Here is a 16,920-nt window from a genome sequence, read left to right as displayed (position 1 = left end):
ATAGAAATGCCATTGATTTCTGGGCATTGATTTTGTATCCTGCCACGCTACCAAATTGCTGTTTGAGTTCTAGCAATCTTGGAGTGGAGGCTTCTGGGTTTTCTATGTAGAGTATCATGTCATCGGCGAAGAGGGAGAGTGACTTCTTCTTTGCCAATTTGAATGGCTTTAATGTATTTTTGTTGTCTGATTGCTGAGGCTAGGACATCTAGTACTATGTTGAATAGCAGTGGTGAGAGTGGACATCCCTGTCTTGTTCCTGATCTTAGGGGAAAGGCTCCCAGTGCTTCCCCATTGAGAATGATATTTGCTGTGGGCTTTTCATAGATGGCTTTTAACATGTTGAGGATGTTCCCTCTATCCCTACACTCTGAAGAGTTTTGATCAGGAATGGATGCTGTATTTTGTCAAATGCTTTCTCTGCATCTAATGAGAGGATCATATGCTTCTTGGTTTTTCTCTTGCTGATATGATGAATCACATTGTTTGACGGGTGTTGAACCAGCCTTGTGTCCTGGGGATAAATCCTACTTGGTCATGGTGAATAATTTTCTTAATGTGTTGTTGGATCCTATTGGCTAGTATCTTGTTGAGAATTTTTGCATCCATGTTCATCGGGGATATTGGTCTGTAATTCTCCTTTTTGGTGGGGTCTTTGGTTTTGGAATTAAGGTGATGCTGGCCTCATAGAACGAATTTGGAAGTACTCCATCTCTTTCTATCTTTCCAATCAGCTTTAGGAGAATGGGTATGGTTTCTTCTTTAAAAGTTTGATAGAATTCCCCTGGGAAGCCATCTGGACCTGGACTCTTGTGTCTTGGAAGGTTTTGATGACTGCTTCAATTTCCTCCCTGGTTATTGGCCTGTTCAGGTTTTCTATTTCTTCCTGTTCCAGTTTGGTAGTTTGTGGCTTTCCAGGAATGCGTCCATTTCTTCTAGATTGCCTAATTTATTGGCATATCGCTGTTCATAATATGTTTTTAAAATCGTTTGTATTTCCTTGGTGTTGGTAGTGATCTCTCCTTTCTCATTCATGATTTTATTAATTTGAGTCTTTTCTCTCTTCTTTTTAATAAGGCTGGCTAATGGTTTATCTATATTATTAATTCTTTCAAAGAACCAACTCCTGGTTTTGTTGATCTGTTCCTCAGTTCTTCTGGTCTATATTTCATTGAGTTCTGCTCAAATCTTTATTAATTCTCTTCTTCTGGGTGTAGGATCTATTTGCTGTTTTTTCTCTAGCTCCTTTATGTGTAAGGTTAGCTTTTGTATTTGAGTTCTTTCCAGTTTTTGAATGGATGCTTGTATTGTGATGTATTTCCCCCTCAGGACTGCATTTGCTGCATCCCAAAGATTTTGAACAGTTGTATCTTCATTCTGATTAGTTTCCATGAATCTTTTGAATTCTTCCTTAATTTCCTGGTTGACCCTTTCCTCTTTTTGCACGATGATCCTTAACCTCCATGTGTTTGAGGTCCTTCCAAACTTCCTGTGATTTAGTTCTAATTTCAAGGCATTATGGCCTTTTGATGGGGTCATTAAGCCCGTTCCCGTTCAGAGTTACTATTGCAAGGTATGAGTTTAGTGTCATCATGATATCTATTCAGTCCTTGTTTTTGTGGATTGTTCCAATGAACTTCTTCTTAAAGGGGAATCTTAAGAGTCCCCCTTAAAATTTCTTGCAGAGCTGGTTTGGAGGTCAGATATTCTTTCAGTTCCTGCCTGTTGTGGAAGCTCTTTATCTCTCCTTCCATTTTGAATGAGAGCCTTGTTGGATAAAGTATTCTTGGTTGCATGTTCTTCTCATTTAGGACCCTGAATACATCCTGCCAGCCCTTTCTGGCCTGCCAGGTCGCTGTGGATAGGTCTGCTGTTACCCTAATGCTCGTCCCCATAAAGGTGAGGGATTTCTTGTCTCTTGCTGCTTTAAGGATCTTCTCTTAATCTTTGGAATTTGCAAGCTTCACTATTAAATGTCGAGGTGTTGGACGGTTTTTATTGATTTTAGGGGGGGATCTCTCTATTTCCTGGATCTGAATGCCTGTTTCCCTTCCCAGATTAGGAAAGTTTTCAGCTAGGATTTGTTCAAACACATATTCTGGCCCTCTGTCCCTTTTGGCGCCCTCGGGAACCCAAATTAAACGTAGGTTTTTCTTCCTCAGGCTGTCGTTTATTTTCCTTAATCTATCTTCATGGTCTTTTAATTGTTTGTCTCTTTTTTCCTCAGTTTCCCTCTTTGCCGTCAACTTGTCTTCTTTGTCACTCACTCATCCTCCCACCTCATTAACCCTCGTCGTAGGACTTCTAGTTTGGATTGCATCTCATTTAACTGATTTTTAATTTCTGCCCGATTTGATGTAAATTCTGCAGTCATGAAGTCTCTTGAGTCCTTTGTGCTTTTTTCTAGAGCCACCAGTAGCTTTATAATAGTGCTTCTGAATTGGCTTTCTGACACTGAATTGTAATCCAGATTTTGTAACTCTGTGGGAGAGAGGACTGTTTCTGATTCTTTCTTTTGAGGTGAGGTTTTCCTTCTGGTCCTTTTGCTCAGTGCAGAGTGGCCAAAAACAAGTTGTATTGGGAAAAGGAGAAAAAGAGAGAGAAAGAAGGAAAGAAAAGAGAAAAAGAAAAAAGAAAAAAAGAAGAAAAAAAGAAAAAATAAAGAGAAGGAAATGAGAAAGAAAAAGGAAGAATGGAAAAAAATGGGTGGGGGAAGGAAACAGAAATCAAAAAGAAAAAAAAAAAAACACTGGGGAGTATCCTCTGGTTCTGTATACTTCAAGTCCCTTGACTTCCTCTGGATCTTGTCCGTCCAGCTGGTCTTCTGGGGGAGGGGCCTGTTGTGCTGATTCTCAGGTGTTAGCACTTGGGGAAGCTGCTCAGCCCCCTGCCTGGTGCAGGGCTCAGAGGGGGTTGTTTACCCTGTGAGGCCCCAGGAGGAACAACCGCAGTGGCGGGGCCAGCTCTGCAGCTCTGGAGTCAGCTCCCGCAGTAGCTCCAGAGCTCTCCGTCTGCAGGGCCTGGAGGCTCCGGGGCGGGGCCACTGATCTGCTCAGCTCGGGGCAGGAGCGTCCTCACTGTCCTGGGCCCTCCCGGCCTCTGCCTGTCCCGGGGGAGGCCGGATCCTGGTCTGTGTCCCGGCGCCCTGTGCTCGGGGGCCTGCGCTGTTGGATTCGATCCCGCCCCGCAGCCCCCTCTGCGGAGCCCCCCTGAGCCCCCCGAGCTGCTCCCGCCCCGCAGCCCCCTCCGCGGAGCCGCCCCCGAGCCCCCCCCGAGCTGCTCCCGCCCCGCAGCCCCCTCCGCGGAGCCTCCCCCGAGCCCCCGAGCTGCTCCGGGTCCCCCGTGCGCGCTGCAGCCCTTAGGGAGCTCGGCGCACTCTCCCGGGGCGCAGGTGCCTGTTAGTGTCCCCGGGAGCCCGAGGGCATCCCCGCCCTCCTGGGTCCTGCTCCACCTCCCTGGAGCCCCTTTCCCCCGGGAAGGTTGGTGCAGCTCCTGCTCCTCCAGGACGGGGCTCTCCTGTCCTGGGGACACTCGCCCCGGCCTCAGCCCGGCTCCTCGCGGGGCCCCTGCCCTTGGAGGCCTTTTGTGTCTTTATTTCTTTTTCCCCGTCTTCCTACCTGATAGAAGCTTGAACTCTTCTCACTGTAACATTCCAGCTGGTCTGTCTTTAAATCTCAGGCCGAATTCGTAGATTTTCAGGATGACTTGAAGGTTATCTAGGTCATTTGGTGGGGACAGGTGACTTGGGGACCCTACTCTTCAGCCTTCTTGCCCCTCCTCCTGTGGCACCATTTTTAAAAACGCAATCTGCCACATTACCTATGGACGAAGTGAGTTCACTTGTTCATTCACTTATTCATTCAACCACTGTGTCACAGCTCCTCCTGTATGCCAGATGCCTGCTAGTTGCTGGGAGAACAGGAAACCCTGCAGACACAGTCTTAGTGACCCTGTAGCATGCACCCTAGTTGGGGGAGGCTGAGAGAAGACAGTGCCTATGTGGACCAGCATTTTCCCCTTATTAGACGTTGTTAAAAATCTGCTAGTTCCAAAAGGCTTTTATCTCACAGGCTGAGTCCTTAACATGATTCTCAGACCATTGAAGCCCCCTACTCATTTTAATACTCCCTAGCTCTGGGGATAGATCTGGTCCATGTGAGTTCTGTGGGGGAGAAGCAGAGCTGGCCCTGGCAAGTGGAAAGGCAGGTGATCCCAGGAAGGGGAGGAGGAGCCAGCAAGTATACTTGTACACTCTGGAAGATGCTGTGGGTACAAGTGGAGTAGCCTTGCTATTAGAAAAAGCAGACTCTGTGTCTCTGTCCCACCACAGGAGGACAGCTCAGCTTGTCTGAAACACATCATGAGGATTATAGAAAGCAATGTGCGCGGGTTAGCCAGGCCTCGGAAATACTCTCTGTAGTTGTGAACTACCTTTGGCAGTTGGGTGAAGCCTAGGGTCTCCTTCTTAAAATAATGGTTTTAAATGCATCAAATAAAACCCATAGGGTATAAAGGAAGCCAATTATATTGAAATACAGTTATTGAATCATTTAAAAGGCAAGTTCGAGTTTTGGTAGCATCTGTGTTTCTCAATGAACATGTAATATAGCAAGAGTAGCAGTTTCAGATTACCATAGTTTCAAAGTAATGATGAGGTAGGTGAAGGATGTTTTGAGATGTCTGTGGCACCTGTTAAATGAGAGGAAAATACCTGTGATTTCTTCAGGTGATAGTCATGGTACTGCTAAATCTTATTGGGATTTGTTGCTCATATTCATCATGGAACAAAGTTCTAATTTTAGTTAAGAGTTTGGTGGGAAAAAAAGATAGATGTTTTCATTCCCGCATTCAGGGCTTCCCTGAAATTCTATCCTTAGATGCCCTGGGTCTAGGTCTCCTGAGAGCCTACCCTGTGCTCCCTGACAGGGGAGCCTGCCTGGTGTTGATGGTGCTCAGTAAATGTTCCAGAACCTTCTCTGCTTCTGTTGCCCTGGGCCCTGCCCATGGTAGGGAATCCCATTCCATAAATCCTTCAATTCAATCTAAGCTCAGGATGGCTAAATTATGCCTCCCAGAGACTGAGTTTCTCCTTGCTCTGAGCAGAGGCTCCTCAGATTACACTGACATTTGGAGCTTGGGTTTCAGCCACATTTTCAAATTTTTCCTTTTATTTGTGTGGAAACCTGAGAAGGCTCTGTGGTCTGATCTCATCATTAATCATTGTGGGACTCCAGTGTTTGCATGCCCGAGTGAGGAATCTGTTCTTTGTTTCTTTTTGCTCCTTGGATTTTCACTTTGCCTCTGAATGAGGGTTGGATGATTCGGTGCTCTATGCTTCTCTGTGCTGTGCCTGCTCTCACTCCACCAGGCTCCTCCTCTCCCCTCCTTTTCTGCTTCCACATCCAGCCCTCCCTCTCCTACTGGAGGGTGGTACACACACACACACACACACACACACACACACACAACAATTTATTTGTTCTTTCCAAGAACTGGTTGGCTTATGGCAAAAGTGCTAATTTGTTGGGGCAAGATTCAATCGCCAGGGAGAATTGCACAATGGAGATAAATGGTTTTATGGAGGTGAATGCTAAAAATTGCTCTGTCTGTACTTTTTCTCTTTCCTTTTCCATCAAAAATTTCAGTGAAGATGAGACTGAAACCAAGATTTCAAAGGCTCTTACGGCTGGATTCTAAAGGGGCTTCTTAACTCCATGTGTTGTGCCCAAGATTGTGAATCCGAGAAGCCACCAAGGGGCCGACACCGATGCAAACACACGAGGGTTGATTTACAAGGTCGAGCTTGGGTCCAAGTACACCCGACACAGCGGAGCAGGGACTTGGACCCCGAGGTGGGTTCCAGCTTAGTTTTATGGGCTGATCTAGAGGTCACCTAGAAGGGGTGGAGGAATTTCTCAAGTTCTGTTTACATTCTGATATGGGGCTTTCAAGGGCATTGAGCTCTGTTCTCATTCTAATAGGGGCTTCCTGCCCTTGGCTTGGGCTCTGCTCTTATTCTAATATGGGGCTTTCTAGGACGTTAAGCTGTAAGCTGTTTTTTTCCTGTAACTGAAGTAAGGTAAAGTTCAGCTCTTATTCACAGGGGCCTGGGATGGCCGTACTTGTGCTAAGGCTGCTTAAAGTGGAATGGCCTTAATTTTCTCGGCCTCCACACATGTCCCCATCTCACCATCTCAGCTATCCTGTCCTGATGAGCAAGTTGTTCACTGCATAGCAGCTGGCCAAGCAGGGGCTAAATTCCAGTTTCTTCTGTTGTCTTTGGCTAAATCTAATCTCTCACTTCCTGGATGCTCTACTTGAGACCTTGAACTCCCCACTAGTAATGCTCACTTTGTCTCAGGGATTTCTGCACATGGTAGTTCAGAGCAAACCAACCCTTCTCTTAGAGAGGGGCAATTCTTCCCTCAGACTTGTCTCTCCAAATACTCATTCCTGTCCCCAGCTCTTTCCCAGACTGATGAAGAGGAAGGGAAGGGGCCTTGTCTTCTTGTTAGTAAAAGCCCAGGGCCCTAAGGAAGCAGTCACATACTTCCAATTTTTGCCTCTTTGTCTGGGGTCTCATTCCATCATAAATAGGAACATATCATGGGGCCTCACTGAGCCTGTCTGGGGTAGGATGCTGACAGGCTTATAGAACCACACACACATACACACACAGACACACACAGACACAATTCTCTAACTGAAGAGTCCTCTGACAATATATCCAGCTCACATTCTGCATTCAGAATCAGTCCCCATACTGAGTCTCCCCCAGGGCAGTGCAGTGGGTGGGCATTCATCACCTCAGCCTCATATTTGCATAACTAAAAGAGCCACCCAGGGTTTTCCTGGAACAAAGGGGCAATTGCACCTAGAGGTTAATTCCAGTCTCCTCTCCAAATGCAGACTGTGCTTAGATCCAAATGTTCATTGTAAGGAGCACCCCTACAGGGACTGCTAGGGACAAAAACAGGGAAGGATCAATACATTTCAGACAGGATCTCCTCTTCTTTCACCATGCTCTTTGGTGAGAAAGAGCTGGAGTCCCAAGTGGCCCTGAGGTCATCCCTTGGTTTCTTTGTAAGGAAAACAAGGTGTACATCCCAAAGGGGCCTCCTTTCATTAGGGGAGCTTGGTTTTGTCCCAGGAAAACAGCATTTTACTGTTACTGGGGCCTGATTTGAGTCCACATTTTGCTGCCCAGAATGAACATGGCCAGGTCATCAGGCACCCACCGTATATGTTCACCTTTGAGGTTGCTCTGTGGAGCATCTGACAGAGAAGTGACAGAGAAGTCTTCCTTAATTATATGGAAGGGAGGGGTTAAGAAGCAATATTCAATTGAGTAAATTTAAAAATCTGATTGACTTTATTCAAGGATTCATGAATCCAGTAGCATCCAACCTAGCAGAAAGGAAGTGATGAGATGACAAAAGGCAAGTTGACACTCCACATATTGCCCCCTCCCCACCCCAGGTGGGAATTGGATATATGTGATATTTCTCAGACCTCCTGACTTCCTAAGAAAAAAGGAAGTAAAAAAGCCAACGGTCAACTGATAAAGATCACAGTCATGAAGGGCATGAAACTCAGTTTGTCACTGTCTTAATGATTTATAAGAAAAGCACAGTCTTAAGAATAGTCAGATCTTCAGAAACCTATAGATTCAATTTCCCGGAGGCCTAATGTCACCTTCCCTCCATAGAGAGCCCTATATAATTAGTCACTCCTTACACTTATAATGCAGCTATTTCTGCCCACTGGTCCTATCCTCATGCTTTAATAAAATCACCTTTTTACACCATAAGATGTCTCAAGAATTCTTTCTTCACCATTGGGATCCACCATCTCTCATCAGGAGGATCCCAGAGGAGTTGCACAAATGGAGGGCTTTTATAGGCAGAAGGAGGTAGGACAAGGAATTTAATAGAAAAGAGTGAATTCTTTCAGGCAAGGGCAGCAGGGTTCCATAGGGTTGATTATGTCACTAGTGCTAACCAGGAAATTCCAGACTGGTTAAGATTACATTCCTGGAAAACCTGAAACCACAATTAGGCTAGGCATTAAGTGTTGGTTTGGGGACATGAGCTTAGCATAAGTGACTCAATTTAGGGCCTATTGCTTTTTTTTTTTTTTTAAAAACAAACAAACAAACAAACAAAAAAACAGAAGAAAGAGAGAAGGAGCAAGCAGATGCAGGTGATGCTCTCTGACTTAGGAGTGTGTCTCTGAGATCTGGCATGGACCTGGAGCCTGGACATAAGCCACTCTGTAGACATGTCACTCATTCATGGAAATAAGACATTTGAGACCTAACCTCCCAGGCAAATGTGGAGATACTCCCAAAAGGAGCAATTCAGGATGACAACAGCAAAGCACTTTTCAAGATCTGTTTGAATTACTGGCCCCTGTCTCAGCTTTTCTGTTCTCTCATGGGTCCAAGTAGGAAGGTGCCATTGGAGGACGCAGCCTTCATGGCAGGAGGGCACCAGCTGTACCCCTGCTCCTAAGTCCAGAATGAGGGCAGAGAAGCCCTCTGACCAGCAACTTGCTTACCTTCCTTGGAATCGTGGGTAATCTGTCCTTGCATCCCTGCTGCAGGAAGGTGTTGGAGTGACTCAAAGGCTAAGGCTGGAATCATCTGGAGACTTCCAGAAGGAGCCATGGAGGACTGAAGGTGTTTCATGTGACTGTACCAAGGGCTTTTAGAGCCTGGTGTAGCCCATCAGGCAGGGCTCCATCTGTTTTTTGGACCAAGCCTGGGAAGCCATGTCCACTGCATCGTATTGACTGCAGCTGAGTCCCTGCCTAACTCCCTAAAGAATTCAAGGCTCTAAATGGGAGGAGTATCCAGGCAACAGTGTAGAGGAGCAGGTATGGTCCACACCTGCAGGTTGTGGCATCACTGGAAAATATACTTGGTGGGCAGCTCTGCTCCATCCCCTTGCTCAGAATGTCCTTCCTTCTGGCTCACCTCGAGTCAGCATTTCTTTTCCATTGCTCAGAAAATCCACATCTGTGATTAAACCTTATTTTCCACCCACTTTGTGTCTCTATCTGAACACCTAAAGTTCTAGAGGAAGCCATGAGCCCACTGGCTCGTCTCACATTGTTTGCAAATCCTGGAAGTGGCTTGGCAATCATGGGATATCTCCCTGTTCCTTCCTACAGGACTTCTCTGTTCTTTTCACCAATCAGAGATGTAAGTAGAACCTCTGCACATAAATTTCCTGTAGGCTGCTCTCCTGAGAAGTCTGTGAAGGCTGCATTAAGGCCTCCTTCTTGCAGAAGGGGAAGATAGGGAAGGGCACCATCTTCCTCCTCATAGAGTTGTCTCCATTGAGTTTGGCATTCAGGCCATCTTACCAGGGAAAGGGCTTGGGACTGCCTAAAAATGAATACTGTGGTGGCAGAACATGCTGCAGGTCAAGGGACCACCATATCAATCTGTTGGCAGCCCCCTGATCTTGCCAAGGAAGGGTGGCACTTCTCTAAACAAACAGCTTAAGATCCTACAACTGAGGACCGGGTCCTCTCCAGGAGTCTGGTTCAGCCACTCTCCAAGACTGTGAAGGGACAGGTGAGCTGGCACCTGTTGCTGCTTTGATCTTTGAGAGTGTTCCTTCTGCATCGCTATTCCAGAAAGGCTGGCCTCCAGCTGCCTGGTCATTACCTTTTGACTGGGAGACACGGCTGCATCTCTTCCTTCACCCACAGGCTTTTCATATCTCTAGGTGCAAAGTGGAGTGACCTGTTTTTGTGGCCAATCCCACCTCTTAAACTTTCATCCCACCAGTAAAAATCTACTTCTAACATACACTCTGCTAACTAACTGTCCTCTGGTGCAGACTTAGTGATGTCTTTGTAATTGTTTCTGTTCCCAATTAGAGTCCCTTTAATGTAATCTAAGCACCCAAGGGTAGAGATTGACTTCTGGCACATGTTATGTAGTACTGTCTCTTCTCAAGTGTTTTAAAGTGCATTACAGTCAATATAAGATATGAGGAGATGGGTGGCTCTAGTTTTACTTTCAGGTTCTGACAAGTGCTCCTGGAAGAGTGCTTATATGTGTGTGTATGCGTGTGCATGCGTGTTTGTGTCTTAGCTATGCATACAGCGGGTGTCCATAATAAGCTGAGTAACCTGGAAGCAATGGCTGAGCTGCCTGGGTAAGCGGATTCACAGGTCTGATGTAGAGGCCTGGTTCTGATGACTTTCTCTGAGCTCCCAGCAAGATGGAGGAAGAGCAGGAGGAAGAGAATAGATGGTGACTCAGTTCCTTCTGAGTAGCAAGAATGTCTTCCCGAGGATCACTGCTCTTCCAAAGCTTCTCTGGTCATCTATGGATAAAAGGGATGCAGGAAGGGGGTATATGATGTGACTTTTCCATGACAAGAAGCCTGAGGACCCACCCACTGCTATGGCAATGCCTTGGTATATCAGTGTAAAAAATCAGGAGGCTGGACTCTGATCCCTCCCAGCTCTGATGTTCTGAGCATATGGTCTGTGGTGGCTGCTATGTGGGTGCTAGAAGATCTGCGTGTGTTGGGAAAATAGACTTCAAAACCAAGAGCATGCATGTAGTTCTGAGTGTTGATGGAAGGCTGAGAGAAGCATACTCCCTTCTGCTCTGTAGCATCTGAGCAATTTCCCTTTTCTGTGGGAACCTGCTCACCTTCTGTTTTTCCAGTGAATACATTTGCAACTTTAATATTGCGATCCTGGGGATTTGCTTGGTTCATTTAACAAAAAAATTTATTGTGATGAGGATTTTTTGCTGTTTGGCTTCCTCATGACAGACACCTGAGTCTGTGCTGTCCTGCAGAGACAACTGGGAAGTGACCTGTATCAAGACCCCCTCTACCGACCCCCCATGAATCATGCCATGACTGAGACATTGCTAATATAATTCCAACCAATGCATTCACTGTAGAGGCCAAGAAAATTAAGGCCATTCCACCTGGACCCATGATTGGGTCCTTCCTTATGTTCCTCTGAGAGAGGGAAATGTGGAGGCTGAGAAAATTGACGCCATTCCACCTTAAGTCCAGCGTTAGCACAAGTACAGCCATCCCAGGCCCCTGTGAATAAGAGCTGAACTTTACCTTACTTCAGTTACAGGAAGAAAACAGCTTACAGCTTGACGTCCTAGAAAGCCCCATATTAGAATAAGAACAGAGCCCAAGCCTAGGGCAGGAAGCCCCTATTAGAATAAGAACAGAGCTCAATGCCCTTGAAAGCCCCACATCAGAATGTAAACAGAACTTGAGAAATTCCTCCAGCCCTTCTGGAGGTCCCCTAGACCAGCCCTTAAAACTAAGCTGAAACCCACCTCGGGGTTCAAGTCCCTGCTCCGCTGTGTCGGGTGTACTTGGACCCAAGCTCGACCCTCATGTGTTTGCATCGGTGTAGGCCCCTTGGTGGTTTCTCGGATTCGCAATCTTGGGCATAACATTCACCTTTTGAGCCTTGACTTTAAAAATGTCCACATGGATATGACAAAAGGTTATTGTGTAACGTTGGTTAGTAGAATATATGCCCCCAGGATCCGATATATTTCTTAACCTCATACAATATAATGGAGGCCAGTATGAATTAACTTGAGACCTAACACACCATAACTCAGTCTGTATTTTATAGCTAAACTCTGGAAATGAACTAATGTCACTTCAGAGCTACAAATTTCCAAATATTTGTGTTATTAGAAATCAGTCTGCTCTTTGAGAGACTGAGAGGAGGGTCATCCTGAGCCTCCCTTTAGAACTTGTTGCATCTGCCAGTCCTTAGATGTGTGAAGGAGCAGTATCAGTTGAATGAAGGAGGCTAGTGTGGCCACACCCTCTGGATGTCTTCCCTAAGGGAGGATTGTCATGTCTTAAACTCTTGGATCAGTTTGCCTATAGACTATGCTTAGATTCTCCTAGGGGCAAACTGAAAGATTCTCCACAAGCAGTGAGGTTCCTTGTAGACTGAAATTGTCTGTTTTCATCTTTGTTTCCAAAACCCTGGCCCCTAGCAAGGGTCTGGCCAAATAGAATCCCTCAACATCCATTGACCACTGGATGTTGAGGGAAGTTTCATAGTTTGCTGGGTCCTGCCCTGCTGCAGAGCTGAAGCATGAGTCTGTGAGTGAGTAGCCTCAAGACAAGAATTACAAAATGGTTCTGGTGTGTGTGGCCAATGTGGTGGCCAATGGGGTGGTGGTGATGGTGGGGATGTTGGCCAAAGCTGGAAGTAGGCAGCCACATGACCTACTTCCCTATGTCAGTCTCTGAGTCCCTGGGAAGAAGGGAGGGGCTCTCTGGGGGTGTAGGCCTGGCTCTTCTGGATCTCCTTTCCTCATCTGAAACACATCTTTAGCACAACTCCTTTGTTTTTGTTCATCCTGCCTAATTAGATAGACTTTTCTAAAGGCATTGGGTCTAATTCTATGATTTGGATTATGACAATAGCTAGCACATGGCTGGCACTTACTAAATGTTTAATAAATAATAATAATTATCCTAATGATAGGCCTTCTGCTTGCTGACAGTTTCTGCCCTCCTTCCTCCCACGAGCTGCCAGCTCTTTTGAGGGTTCCTTCCTTCCCCTTTGCTATCTTCACAACTTGTTGGCCACGATCTGAGCCTCCCCATTGCTCTTCACCTCCCTGGAGGGCTCTTTACAATTGTCATGGACAGACACAGTTCCTTTCTTTTCTAGGATTCACACTCTTTTGCAGCATTTGTGAGCAACCACGGGGACCCTTGCACAGCTCACAGGATGATCCAGAAGGAGAGTCAGGATCATTTAGTGCAGAGCCTGAATAAGAGTGTTTTCTGGGATGTTCAGAGCAGTGCCAGCTTCTGAGCACCAAGCAGGTACCAGCCCATGGAGACCTGTACTCTGTCTCCCAGGGGGTCACAGGCAAAGTGGGTAAAGCTAACAATTACCCACAGTCCTGTTGCCTTCATTTGAAGGCTGCATGGGTAGTTTGTAATTAGCAAGTTCTTTGTTGCTGCTGCCAAAGGGCTTGGAAACTTATTATTTCCCTCCTGAGTAGAGGTTCTCTTCATGGATTGAGCAATGGGACTGCTGTCTAGGTTTTGCTAGACTGTTATTGGCTTTCTAAATTTTTTGCAACCTGAATAGTAAAGTTTCAATGGAAATATGAGTAAGACTTTTAAAAATGTGGCTATTATTTGAATCATAATGGAATTTTTTATGCAAGCTTTTTCCAAATAGGCAAATCTTCATGTATCCAATTAAAAATGTTTAGGAGAGGCTGTATGTGATTGTGAAATGTATATGTGCATGTCAAATTCCCTGGGAAACAGCATCCTGATCTTTGGTCAAACAGTATTCTGGGGTATCTGTGAAGGTATTCTTGGATGAGAAGAAAGCAGATTGTCCTCCATAATGTAGGTGGGCCTCATGCAATCAGTTGAAAGCTTGAACAGAACAAAAGGCAACCCTCCATCGTCTCAGTAAGAGAGTTCTTCACACCAGATGGCCATGGAACTGGGACATCAGCTCTTGGCTCTACAGCATTTTCTATTCTGCAGATTTTGGACTTGACAGCCTCCATAGTCACCACATGAGCCAGCTCCTTATAATAAATCTCTCTCTCTTTCTCTATCTCCTATTAGTTCCGTTTCTCTGGAGAACCCTGGCTGATACACTATGTGATATTATAGAAACAGCTTGGGATTGAGTTAGATCTTCAGCTCCTCTATTTGGGACCCTTGGTCAAGTCACTAAACTTCTGTGAGCTTGAATTTTTCTCACCTGAAAATAGGGGTTCTATCTTATTGGGTAGTTTTAGGAATTGGGTGCTCAGATAAATCCTAAGGGAAAGCACAATGATACACGTAAATGCCCCAGAGCAGACATAAAGGAACATAGATTGCTTTCTCTTTTTTCAGCCTGTGTTAAGCATCAGGTTGATTAAACCTAGCTCTGCTGCTAGGGAGGACACAGATCCCTCCCTCCATCCCTGCTCTGGCAGTGGCAGCTGCAGACACTTACTGTGGGCCCACTCTGGGCAGGGGACACTGCTCTGGTACCTCATGCCTCTATTGAAAGACATTCCTGGGTGATCCAATGTCCTTGGATCATTTCCATCAGCCATGCCCACTCTTCCTCATATTTCACCTGTTTTTGGACCCTGTATCTAGCCCTTTTAAACTTTGTTTTCTACTTTCCAGGCCAATAACTAGCTAATTCATGGCCCTAATCCTCAGAAAGCAGAAGGAAAGCCCTACTCCTGCTCTTTCTAGGTGTCATGTCTAATGAAGACACCACTGGAGATTGCCATGTGGCATGAACTTGTGCTCATTGGTATCACCACTCGTAGACACTTCAGAAAAGGGATGGGGCATTGGCTCTTCTGTCCACTGCATGGCCACCCACCCTTTCCAAGCCCTGCCCTCTCTGGCCTGGTCTGCAATCACCTTTGGCTTCCCCCTTCTTCTTGCTCTTGTCTGGTTCAGCTGTTCTCTGCAAGTCACAGGAGCCGTACTTTGAAAGTGCAAATTGGAGCACATCACACCCATGCTTAAAACCATTTACTGTCTTGTTCTCAGGGACAAGACCAGAATCGTTGGAGGTTTATGGGATCATGAAGGGCACAACCCTGTCTAGCTGCAGCCTTTCTCATACCATCCCTGGCTCCTGCTGTCCAGAGGGCTCTCCCATTATGTCCCTGCCTCTCCATGCAGTGGCTTCACATGGGTTTTGTATTAAGGGCACTTCCTGATGATCTGTGTCTAATGTTTTAATTTTTTCAGTGATGCAGTTTTTTTTAACTTTTTATTCTTTTTGAGTCTATATATTAAATTTTTGTTTTATTAGGAATTCATAAGTTCTTTATTTGCTTTAGTATTTTTAGTTTTTTTCTGTATCTGTAGTTATGTCCCATTATCTTTCCTGACATTTTTAATGTCTCTTTTTATTATTTTTGATTATGCTTGTCAGAAATTTGTCTATTTTATTAGCTTTCTCAATGGAACAACTTTTGTTTTTTAAAAACACTTTTCATTTTCTATTGTACCATTTCTGTAGTCATTGCTCTTATTTCCTTCTTCCTTTTTGGGTATATTTTGCTGTTATTTTTCTAACTTCTTTTGTTAGACATTTGACTCATTAAATTTGTAGGTTTTACTATTATTATTAGTGCAAATATAACACACCAACTGTATCCTACTTCGACTTGCTTATTTTTGGAAGAGTTACTGATATAGAATTTCCCTGCAGTAACATTTATTCATTTAAAATGTATATTTCATTGAGCTTTGACCAATATAACCACTACCACCAAAGATATAGAACATTTCTATTACCCCCCAAAATTCTCTTTGACTCCGCAATCAATGACCTCCTCCCAACCCTAGCTTTTAGCAACCACTGATCTGATTTCTTTCTCTTTATTTTGCCTTTTCTAAAATGTCAGATAGATGTAAAGTCATAGTGTTACCATTTTGTGTTTGATTCCTTTCATGTGCTGAGTAATTTGTGAGATTCATCCATGCCATTGTACATACCAATAGTTCATTTCTTTGTATTGCTGAATAATATTCCATTGTTTGCCTATATCATAGATGTGTATTGCTTCATTAATGGACATTTGGGTTGCTTTCATTTTTTGGTTGTTATGAGTTGAAGTTGATCTTCATGAGGACAAATGCTTTCCTTTCTTCTGAGCAAACACACAGAAGCAGAATTGCTAGATTGTATGGTAAGTGTATGTTTAACTTTAGAAGTATCTTTCAAACTGTTTTCCAAAGTGGCTGTACTGTTTGCATTCCCACAAGCAATGCATGAGAATTCTAGTTGCCCCATATTCTTGCTGATATTTGTTATGATTATTCTTTGTAGTTTTAGCCATTCCAGTAGATGTGTAGTGGTATTTCATTGTAGTTTTAACTTCATTTTCTGTGTTGACTGAACTGCATCTCCCCACCAACTTCATATGTTGGAGTCCTAACCCCCATTATCCCAAACTGTGACTGCACTTGGTGATAGGATCTTTAAAGAGGTGATTAAGTTCAAGTGAGGCTGTTAGAGTGGCCCTAATCCAATCTGACTAGTGTCCTTATAAGATGGAGAATTTCAGACACATCAAGAGACACAGGGATGCACATACACAGAGGAAAGGCCAAGTGAGGACATGCAAGGAGCCTGTCTGCAGGCCAGACAGAGGAGCCTAAGGAGAAACTAACACTGCTGGTACCTTGATCCTGGACTTGGAGCCTCCAGAACTGTGAGAAGTAAATTGCTGTTGTTCAAGACACCTGGTCTGAGTTATTTGTTATGACACTCTGAGCAAGCTAACACATTTCCCTGATGAATAATGCTATTATATGTTTTTGTGTGCCAATCATATATCTTTTTTTGGGTGAAGTGCTTGTTAAAATATTTTGCCCATCTTTAAAAATTGAGTTGTTGGCTTCTCATTACAGAGTTATTCTTTATACATTCTGAAATGGTTCTTATCAGATATGTCTTTTAAAATCGTTTTCTTCTAGTCCGTGGCCTGACTTTTCAATTTTTTAGATGGTGTCCTTCAAAAACAGATTTTGATTTTGAGGAAGTCTAAATTATCGATTTCTTCATTTGTAGACTACAGTTTTTAAGTCTTATTTAAAATGTTTTACCTAATCCAAAGACCCAGGTATTTTTCTCCTATGTTTTTTCTTTACAACTTTTAGCTTTTGGTTTTATATTTTGCTTTATGCTGCATTTCAGTTCTTTTTTTGTGTGTACATGGTTGGTACAAGAGCCATAATGCATTTTAAAAATGAGGACAGTATCATTTGTTGGAAAGACTATCCTTTCCTTTTTGAATTACTTGTATGCTGGTTGCAGATCAATTGATCATATATGTGCAGGCCTATCTCTGAACTCCCCATCATATGGTATTGCTCTCTGTTGTCTATC

Source organism: Canis lupus, chromosome 19, assembly GCF_003254725.2.
Source record: "Canis lupus dingo isolate Sandy chromosome 19, ASM325472v2, whole genome shotgun sequence".
In the NCBI taxonomy this organism is placed as follows: Eukaryota; Metazoa; Chordata; class Mammalia; order Carnivora; family Canidae; genus Canis; species Canis lupus.
The sequence above is the reverse complement of the archived record's forward strand: the minus strand, read 5'-3'. Positions refer to the sequence as shown.